We start from the raw sequence: 11,648 nt of genomic DNA, 5'->3' as shown, positions 1-11,648 counted from the left end.
ATAACAATTAGTGAGGTTTGTGTCATGTTTGTCCTCCTACAGAAACCATATTAAAACAAAAAATATATTTTTTTCCCCTCAACTTTTTCCATTTTTCATACATTTTTGAAAAAGCTCCAGAGAGCCACTAGGGCGGCGCTAAAGAGCCGCATGCGGCTCTAGAGCCGCGGGTTGCCGACCCCTGGGCTAAGCGAAAGCAATGGTGGACTATAGATGACTAGATGAAAGACATATTTAGGGATGAATAGTGAATCTGCATTGGGCAAAGTGATGATGCCTGCAACTTCTGTTTGGTGGCGTTCCAATGAGATTTATGAAGACGACTGCCTGAAGAAAACGTGCACATATCCACAGTCGATGATATGGGGCTGCATGTCACTTGGGGAGATGGCGGTCATTACATCTTCAATAAATGCACAAGCTCACGGTGACATTTTAGACACGTCCCTTACTTTATCAATAGAAAGGATGTTTGGGGATGATGAGATCATTTTTCAAGATCAGAATGCATCTTGCCATAGAGCAAAAGCTGTAAAAACATTATTTGAAGAAAGATACGTAAGGTCAATTTCATGTCAGTCTTGGGCTGGGTGGTATACTGGTATTATACTTAGTACCGGTATATTTTAGAAAGATATATATAATTGAGACAATACCAGCATACCGGTATCTTTTGATGTGCTTTTGTTACGGCCGTTTGCCCTTCTCTGCGCCTGGTAGGCGAAGCAGAGGGCATTCCATTTGGCTCAACCCCGCCACGTGCGTGTTTATGTAGGTTTCCTCTTGGATCCTGACCTCCCGCTTGGACACGGACCTTCGACGCCTCTCTATCGCCCTGACTACCTGCCTGCTCACGGACCTCCGAGCTTGTCTTGTACCCCCCTGGACTTCCTCACCTCTCGCTCAACACGCCTGGTAACGCTCATTAATTCCTACACATAGTCGCACACCATACACTCTTGGATTAATACACTTTTCATTTATTATATATATATATATATATATATATATTAGAGATGCGCGGTTTGCGGGCACAACCGCGGATTATCCGCGGATCGGGCGGATTAAATAAAAAAAAAAAAGATTTTATCCGCGGGTCGGGTCGGGCGGTTGAAATAAAAAAAAATTAGATTTTAAATAGATTCAGGCGGGTGGCAGTTAAACCAATTCGGAAATATATATACATAGTTAAATGTTGTTACCCACATACGAAAAACGAGCAGGCACCTGCTGCATATGCCACAACAGAAGAAAAAAAAAAAAGAGAGATGGACACTTTTACGGAGCGGAGAAGGGACGCCTCGCCGGGGTCCGGGACCGAGGCCCCTTCCCCCGAGAGGGCCCCACCGGGAGCCGTAGCTGAGGCGATCCGCGAGAAGGGCCTGACGCACGTCCAGGGTCACCACCGCGCCCACCGCACCGACACCCCGCCTCGTCCGCCTTCGCCGCGGCCGGCGTCACGCGCAGCAGGTAAGCAGCTTACCTGCCCGCCACCCCCGTGGCCGGGGGCTCGTAACAGGGGTCACTCCGCGCGCTCCGCCCGCGCAGCTTACCTGCCCGCCACCCCTGTTGCCGGGGGCGCGTAACAGGGGTCACTCCGCGCGCAGTGCGCTCACGAACGGGGTGGGGCTCACCCTGGTTGATATAGACAGCAGGACGGTGGCCATGGAAGTGGGAACCCGCTAAGGAGTGTGTAACAACCCACCTGCCGAATCAACTAGCCCTGAAAATGGATGGCGCTGGAGCGTCGGGCCCATTCCCGGCCGTCGCCGGCAGCGAGACGCGCTTGGAGGTGCGCTCAGCGCGGCTCCCATATGATTGCGCACTGGTGTGCGTCTGGGCCGTGACAGCGTGGCACGCGAATGTCTCTGCTGCATTGGATCAGTCTCCTTTCTTTAACAGGCAAAAGCTTTATAACCTCACTAATGCCTTGCATCGTCTATATTAGATATATAACAACGGGCGGGTGCGGTTCTGATCAAATGTTAGTTCGGGTGGATGGCGGATGGTTGACGACTTTCTGATGCGGTTGCGGATGAAATAATTGCCTATCCGCGCATCTCTAATATATATATATATATATAAAAATAAATAGAGTTTAAACTACATCCCTGCTGTCTGTGCCGTCTCCTCCCCCCCGTACATAACAGATATGACTCAGTTTAAGAGACTGTTCAAACTACAAGTGTTCCCAAAATACACATAACAATAATTATGATGAACATCTTGAACTTTTTGGAGATAAAGATTATTTATTAGGGGTGTGGGGAAAAAAATCGATTCAAATTCGAATCGCGATTCTCACTTTGTGCGATTCAGAATCGATTCTCATTTTAAAAAAATCTATTTTTTTATTTAATTTTTTTTTTTTTGTTATCATTTTTTTGATTAATCAATCCAACAAAACAATACACAGCAATACCATAACAATGCAATCCAATTCCAAAAGCAAAGCCGACCCAGCAACACTCAGAAGTGCAATAAACAGAGCAATTGAGAGGAGACACAAACACCACACAGAACAAACCAAAAGTAGTGAAACAAAAATGAATATTATCAACAACAGTATCAATATTAGTTACAATTTCAACATAGCAGCGATTAAAAATCCCTCATTGACATTATCATTAGACATTTATAAAAAAGAACAATAGTGTCACAGTGGCTTACACTTGCATCACATCTCATAAGCTTGACAACACACTGTGTCCAATATTTTCACAAAGATAAAATAAGTCATATTTTTGCTTCCTTTAATAGTTGAAACAAATTTACATTATTTCAATCAGTTGATAAAACATTGTCCTTTACAATTATAAAAGCTTTTTACAAAAATCTACTACTCTGCTTGCATGTCAGCAGACTGGGGTAGATCCTGCTGAAATCCTATGTATTGAATGAATAGACAATCCTTTTGAATCGGGAAAATATCGTTTTTGAATCGAGAATCGCGTTGAATTAGAAAAAAAATCAATTTTTTTTTTTTTTTTTTTACACGAGGACCACTTTATTTACCTTCTTTCAAAAACTTCCGCTCCACTCCAACGTGTCATCACTTCCGCTCTTAGCGCCTTCAAAATAAGAGCTCAAGGCATATATTGTATAACAGCGCATAACAGGAACTTAACATCACAAAGAGGAAAGCCCATAAAAATAGGTTACAAAAGTTATTTAATAAGAAGCCAAAAAGTGCAAAAACAACAATGCCCGTGTTGGAGGAGTCGCGAATCAGGCACACCTGCAGTCTGCAGGTGCACCTAATGTTGTGGCCCTGCAGTCATTCACAACTCCTCCAACACGAACACCACTGCCCCCGCACCCCCCGGCCTCCCATGAAACAACCCTTTTTTTTTTTTTTCCCCCAACTTTTTTTATTGGCATTTTCAAATAGACAAAAAAAAGTGCAAGTCGAAACAGTACAATTTTAAAGTCAGTAAATTATTGAAAAAATCGATTTTGAATCGAATCATGACCCCAAGAATCGATATTCAATCGAATCGTGGGACCCCCAAAGATTTGCAGCCCTATTATTTATGTATTTAATATTTGTTTACTTACTATGGTATATTATTTATTTATTATGTGTTCACTGTTCTGTTTGTCATGTCTGTGTAATCATGTTTTGTTTTAAGTCATGTTTTGTTTAGTTTCTGGCTTTTCACTCCCTTGTCTTGTTTGCATGATTACCCATTAGTTTCACCTGTTCCACGTTTGGACTCATTGTGCACTCTTGATTGTCACCATAGCAACCCATTAGTTTTCCCCTGTCACATCACGCACCTGTTTCACGTCTTGAGTCACGCACCTGTTTTCGTTAATCATGTCTGTAGTATTTAAGTTCAGTGTTTTTCAGTTTGTCTTTCTGACGACCTCTCCACATTTATGCTCGACACATTTCTAACTCCTTTTCATGTCCATCGTTCACGCTGCTCCTTTTTTGTCCATGCCAAGTAAGTTTTCTTTATTCAAGCCATAGTTTGCAAGTTTTGTTTAATTGTTCATAGTTTCTGCCATTGTGCAAGTTTTGTGTTTATAGTCAAGTTTTGTACTTCCGCCCTTGTGCGCGCTTTTCGTTTATTCCTTTGTATTTATAGTTAATAAATAAATCATGTACCTTCATTCCCGTCTCGCCCGTGCCAACTTTCCGTTGCATCCCGGAAAAGCAAACACCCAGGACCAAGTATTGACACTGTTACAGAGAACAGGGAAATGGGATACAATTGCTATGGTATGAAAAGGGGTAGGATTAAATAAGCTCAGCTTCTTCCTACTCCTTTTCGGACGTGCTGTAATGAAACGACTGGAAATTTGTGATGCATTACATTGTATCGTATGCACGCTCCAAATAAAGTGAAACTGAACTGAAGTGCATGAGAGAGTGGAAAGCAACACATTCAGTATCTCTCTCTGACCATTTACTAACAAGTCTATTGTACAACAGAACCAATGTTGTATTAGCCGTAAGGAAACTACTGCAGAGTTGGCATCAATACCCAGAGGTGGGTAGTAACGCGCTACATTTACTCCGTTACATCTACTTGAGTAACTTTTGGGATAAATTGTACTTCTAAGAGTAGTTTTAATGCAACTTACTTTTACTTTTACTTGAGTATATTTATAGAGAAGAAACGCTACTTTTACTCCGCTACTTTTATCTACATTCAGCTCGCTACTCGCTACTATTTTTTATCGATCTGTTAATGCACGCTTTGTTTGTTTTGGTCTGTCAGACAGACCTTCAAAGTGCCTGCGTTACTGGTGACGTTTCACTCCGTTCCACCAATAAAATGCAGTCACTAGTGACGTTTGACTCCGTTCCACCAATCAGATGCAGTCACTGGTGACGTTGGACCAATCAAACAGAGCCAGGCGGTCACATGACCTGACTTAAACAAGTTGAAAAACTTATTGGGGTGTTACCATTTAGTGGTCAATTGTACGGAATATGTACTGTACTGTGCAATCTACTAATACAAGTTTCAATCAATCAATCAAAAGTGTGAAGGAAAAAAGGCACTTTTTTATTTCAAACGTACATCCCGTCACAAGCCTAAAGACTGACTGCACAGTTCCTGTCTTCACAATAAAAGTGCCGCTTCATCGCGCCTGCGCTTTCAAAATAAGAGTCTCCGAAAGCCAGCGCAAACAAGCTAGCAAGCTACGGAATTTGCCGCCAATGTATTTCTTGTAAAGTGTGTGAAAACGAATATGGAAGCTGGACAAATAAGATACCAAAAACCAACCACTTTCATGTGGTATTAGACAGAAAGGAGGAACTTTTTTTCTCCTGCATTTGAAAACGTGGACGTTAAGCACTGCTGTCTGATTACAATCAATGCAAGTCATCAGAATCAGGTAATACACCAACTTATATTCTTGTCAACATGAAAGAAAGGAATCTATGTGTTAAACATGCATGTATATTCATTAAAACACCTTTAACATGTAAACAAAAACGGCAAAATAAATAAATATAAATGATATACTGTATATATCAATGTATGTGTATATATGTATATATATATATATATATATATATATATATATATATATATATATATATATATATATATATATATGATATGTGTGTGTATGTTACTCATCAGTTACTCAGTACTTGAGTAGTTTTTTCACAACATACTTTTTACTTTTACTCAAGTAAATATTTGGGTGACTACTCATTACTTTTACTTGAGTAATAAATCTCTAACGTAACAGTACTCTTACTTGAGTACAATTTCTGGCTACTCTACCCACCTCTGTCAATACCCGATGGGTTCGTTGTAAACAGCAATAAAAACTGTAGTTTTGATACATCTGCTCATGTTGGTACTTGAGTATTTTTTATCATCAATTTAGCAACAAATTAAGAGCAATTGTGTTGTCTTGTTTGGAGAAAGTTGGTGGCCATGTGAATGCAAAAGGCAATATGTGTTTATATTACTTTAAAAGTGTATAGACGGAAGAGCACACGGTGATAAAGACGAGGAAGGATTCTGGCTGACATTTCTATGAAGCCCAAAGCCGCCCGACCCGAGATGGAATATTTTAATCCGGCGAGAGCTCAGCCGTCTTAAGCGGCGAGAGCGTTGCACTCTGGAGAGGGAGCTGCTTAAGATGAGCTCATCGCTTTGCTCATCAACCTTCATCCTCCATGATCTAAGCCTCGGTGCCACAGGAAGAACAGGTCTACCACTCGTGTCCCCTCGTCCCATTCCCCCCAATGATGTCATCTCAGGGACGGATGTGTTTTATGGACACTTGTAGTAGCGCCGTTTAATACTGCACTTTGCAGCTTCACCTGTTCTATGATGGGGTTTTACAGCATGACTCAGTTGGCGTTACTGCAAATATGGCTGGCTGACTGACTGGCTAATAGGCCAGGCAAAGCGCGCTCCAGGGGACATTTGCAGCCTGCAGCTTGTTGTTTTTCCTAAAAACACAATTACAAACCCCGTTTCCATATGAATTGGGTAATTGTTAGATGTAAATATAAACGGAATACAATGATTTGCAAATCCTTTTCAACTCATATTCAGTTGAATGCACTACAAAGACAACATATTTGATGTTCAAACTGATAAAAAAAATTTTTTTTGCAAATAATCATTAAAGAGGAACATTATCACAATTTCAGAATTGTTAAAACCATTAAAAATCAGTTCCCAGTGGCTTATTATATTTTTCGAAGTTTTTTTCAAAATTTTACCCATCACGCAATATCCCTAAAAAAAGCTTCAAAGTGCCTGATTTTAACCACCCGTCCATTTTCCTGTGACGTCACATAGTGAAGCCAACACAAACAAACATGGCGGAAAGAACAGCAAGCTATAGCGACATTAGCTCGGATTCAGACTTGGATTTCAGCCGGCTTAAGCGATTCAACAGATTACGCATGTATTGAAACGGATGGTTGTAGTGTGGAGGCAGGTAGCGAAAACGAAATTGAAGAAGAAACTGAAGCTATTGAGCCATATCGGTTTGAACCGTATGCAAGCGAAACCGACGAAAACGACACGACAGCCAGCGACACGGGAGAAAGCGAGGACGAATTTGGCGATCGCCTTCTAACCAACGATTGGTATGTGTTTGTTTGGCATTAAAGGAAACTAACAACTATGAACTAGGTTTACAGCATATGAAATACATTTGGCAACAACGTGCACTTTGAGAGTGCAGACAGCCCAATTTTCATCAATTAATATATTCTGTAGACATACCCTCATCCGCGCTCTTTTCCTGAAAGCTGATCTGTCCAGTTTTGGAGTTGATGTCAGCAGGCCAGGGAAGCTAGGGTCGATATTCTTCTCTTGATCATCTTCGGTGGCATAAGGGACGGTGTGAGCCAAGACATCCAGGGGCTTTAGCTTGCTCGTCTGCGGGAACGAACTGCCGCCATTGCTTGCCGTGCTAGCGAGGTCCTTTGTCCCTGAATTGCTCACACACTCCGGCAGATTCAACGGGGGTCTGGCGGCAGATTTCTTTGACTTTATCGTTGGAAATGCATCTGCTTTGAGTGTCGCAGGATATCCACACATTCTTGCCATCTCTGTCGTAGCATAGCTTTCGTCGGTAAAGTGTGCGGAACAAACGTCCAATTTCTTGCCACTTTCGCATCTTTGGGCCACTGGTGCAACGTGAATCCGTCCCTGTTCGTGTTGTTACACCCTCCGACAACACACCGACGAGGCATGATGTCTCCAAGGTACGGAAAACAGTCGAAAAAACGGAAAATAACAGAGCTGATTTGACTCGGTGTTTGAGAAAATGGCGGATTGCTTCCCGATGTGACGCCACAAGTCCGAGAGCGAATATTAGAAAGGCGTTTAATTGGCCAAAATTCACCCATTTAGAGTTCGGAAATCGGTTAAAAAAATATATGGTCTTTTTTCTGCAACATCAAGGTATATATTGACGCTTACATAGGTCTGGTGATAATGTTCCCCTTTAACTTTAGAATTTGATGCCAGCAACACGTGACAAAGAAGTTGGGAAAGGTGGCAATAGATACTGATAAAGTTGAGGAATGCTCATCAAACACTTATTTGGAACATCCCACAGGTGTGCAGGCTACTTGGGAACAGGTGGGTGCCATGATTGGGTATAAAAACAGCTTCCCAAAGAATGCTCAGTCTTTCACAAGAAAGGATGGGGCGAGGTACACCCCTTTGTCCACAACTGCATGAGCAAATAGTCAAACAGTTTAAGAACAACGTTTCTCAAAGTGCAATTGCAAGAAATTTAGGGATTTCAACATCTACGGTCCATAATATCATCAAAAGGTTCAGAGAATCTGGAGAAATCACTCCACGTAAGCGGCATGGCCGGAAACCAACATTGAATGACCGTGACCTTCGATCCCTCAGACGGCACTGTATCAAAAACCGACATCAAATGCGTGAGCAAATTGTTGAACAGTTTAAGAACAACATTTCTCAACCAGCTATTGCAAGGAATTTAGGGATCAGAGAGTCTGGCGAAATCACTGCACGTAACATTGGCGGTACTGCATCAAAAAGCGACATCAGTGTGTAAAGGATATCACCACATGGGCTCAGGAACACTTCAGAAAACCACTGTCAGTAACTACAGTTGGTCACTACATCTGTAAGTGCTAGTTAAATCTCTACTAAGCATAGCGAAAGACATTTATCAACAACACGTCACGGTCCGGGCGCATGTCAGTGCGCATTCATCTCTGCACCGAGAGTGCGCAAAGCATGCCCCAGACCATCGGCAGTCAACAGCTGCAATCAATCTCTGGCAATATGCACACCCGGAGCTGATAATCAGACCTGCCTTCAAAAGCCTGCACAACCTGCCATCCCACACTGGAATATAACCTTCTGTTGGTGTACCCGTTTGCGCTTGTTCCTGTGTTTGCGAGCTGTGCGTCTCGTCATTTTTTTGTTGCTTTGCTTCCCGGAAAGCCCTTTTGGATTCTCGACCTCCCGCTTGGACACGGACCTTCTACGCCCCGCTTAGCCCCGACTTCCTGCTTGCCTCACGACCTCTGAGGTCTGCCTTGTCCTCCTGATCTTCCGCCTCTCACTCATCACTTCTGGTAAACACTCAGTAATTAATTCCTACACATAGTCTTACACCATACACCCTTTGGGTTTTGTCACACGCCATTCGTTTGTTGTTTAATTAATTATATTGTTGATTATTTATAATATTATATTGTTTATATATACATATATAATAAATACATAGAGCAATATTACCCCCTTGTGGTTCTGTGCCGTCACAACTCCCTCCTCCAACCATAACACAACATGGATGTCGTTGTGGCTTGTGCAGCCCTTTGAGACACTTGTGATTTAGGGCTATATAAATAAACATTGATTGATTGATTGATTGATAACACAACACCCAGAAACGCCGCCGGCTTCCCTGTGCCCGAGTTCATCTAAGATGGACTGAAGCAAAGTGTAAAAGTGTTCTGTGGTCTGACGAGTCCACATTTCAAATAGTTTTTATAAACTGTGGACGCTGTGCACTCTGGAACAAAGAGGAAAAGACCATCCGTATTGCTATAGGCGCATAATTCAAAAGCCAGCATCTGTGATGGTATGGGGGTGTATTAGTGCCCAAGACATGGGTAACTTACACATCTGTGAAGGCAACATTAATGCTGAAAGGTACATACAGGTTTTGGAGCAACATATGTTGCCATCCAAGCAACGTTATTATGGACGCCCCTGCTTATTTCCGCAAGACAATGCGTGGCTTCATAGTAAAAGAGTGCGGGTACTAGACTGGCCTGCCTGTAGTCCAGACCCGTCTCCCATTGAAAATGTGTGGTGCATTATGAAGCGTAAAATACCACAACGGAGACCCCCGGACTGTTGAACAACTTAAGCTGTACATCAAGCAAGAATGGGAAATAATTCCACTTCAAAAATGTGTCTCCTCAGTTCCCAAACATTTACTGAGTGTTGTTGAAAGGAAAGGCCATGTAATACAATGGTAAAAATGTACTTGTGACAACTTTTTTGCAATGTGTTGCTGCCATTAAATTCTAAGTTAATGATTATATGCAAAAAAAAAAAAGTTTGTTTCTCAGTTGGAACATTAAAAATCTTGTTTTTGCAGTCTATTCAATTGAATATAAGTTGGAAAGGATTTGCAAATCATTGTATTCTGTTTGTATTTACAATTTACACGTGCCAAATTCACTGGTTTTGGGTTTTGTATATGTTACTCTTAAAAACTTTCTTTTGATAGCAACCAAACCAACAAGGGATGTTCCTGTGTACCACTTGAAGCAGCCCAACTTTTTACTGCATGTTTCTTATTTTGGTTGCCTCGTCCCGTTCAGTTAAATTATCGTACTGACCCGAATACAAGACGACCCTAAATGTAAGACAAAGCCTCTTTTTGAATACATGTTTTCCAACAAAAGTAAAGGCACAAAAGTCAAAGTCATGTTTTCAATGTTTTTTAGCTGCTGGGCAGTTGATCCATTCACTACTTGGATTTAACTACTTGTTAAAAACCTTAGAGACACTTATTTTCAGTGCTCTCTTTTAATTTAACTTATCTCCAGGTAACTGTGTGTGGGAGTGAAAGGAGGAAAAGCTCTGGTTGCTGGTAGCTAAAAAGATTAGACCTTGAATATTAGTCTGATAATTGGGTCGATACATAAGAATGGGTAAAAAAGTTAAAAAAGTACCAATGATTGTCACACACACACTAGGTGTGGCGAAATTATTCTCTGCATTTGACCCATCACCCTTGATCACCCCCTGGGAGGTGAGGGGAGCAGTGAGCAGCAGCGGTGGCCACACCCGGGAATCATTTTTGGTGATTTAACCCCCAATTCCAACCACCGAGTCCGGTACTTTTTTGGCACTGACCGAATCCCGTCGGTCCTACCGGGCACAAATTCACGTAAAATCCAACGGTGCTATCTTATGGTACCTGGGTTGCGTTTGACGCACTTCGCAATTCGGCACTTGGCAATCACTCCAGCAGCACTGAGAGTGGACTCAGCCAAACTACATAGAGTTAATGTGGCTTTTTTCAACGCCAACAAAAAGCAGTCGACTCAAAAAAAATGCTTCAACCTAAGTAACCTACTCAGTGGCCTAGTGGTTAGAGTGTCCGCCCTGAGATCGGTAGGTTGTGAGTTCAAACCCTGGCCGAGTCGTACCAAAGACTATAAAAATGGGAGCCATTACCTCCCTGCTTGGCACTCAGCATCAAGGGTTGGAATTGGGGGTTAAATCACCAAAAAAATGATTCCCGGGCGCGGCCACTGCTGCTGCCCACTGCTCCCCTCACCTCCCAGGGGGTGATCAAGGGTGATGGGTCAAATGCAGAGGATAATTTCGCCACACCTAGTGTGTGTGTGACAATCATTGGTACTTTAACGTTAAGCCTCCACTTTCCTTAAAATGCACTAGCTTGATGCTAATATACATTGGCTTTGCTATTGACATGCTACTGTATAGCATTTGTGATTTTACACGGCGATTTCAACACCTTTAAATCTGTTATTAAACTACAACAAAGATGCACGTTACAATCAAACATCTGCTACGTAATAAGTATAATGCTTACAGTATTAACATTTTTCAGGGCACAACTAAAACCTAACAAAAAACATAGAATACTGCTACCTAACGTCTTACACTGCAAAA

The sequence above is a fragment of the Nerophis lumbriciformis genome, linkage group LG13 (assembly GCF_033978685.3).
Source record: "Nerophis lumbriciformis linkage group LG13, RoL_Nlum_v2.1, whole genome shotgun sequence".
In the NCBI taxonomy this organism is placed as follows: domain Eukaryota; kingdom Metazoa; phylum Chordata; class Actinopteri; order Syngnathiformes; family Syngnathidae; genus Nerophis; species Nerophis lumbriciformis.
The sequence above is the reverse complement of the archived record's forward strand: the minus strand, read 5'-3'. Positions refer to the sequence as shown.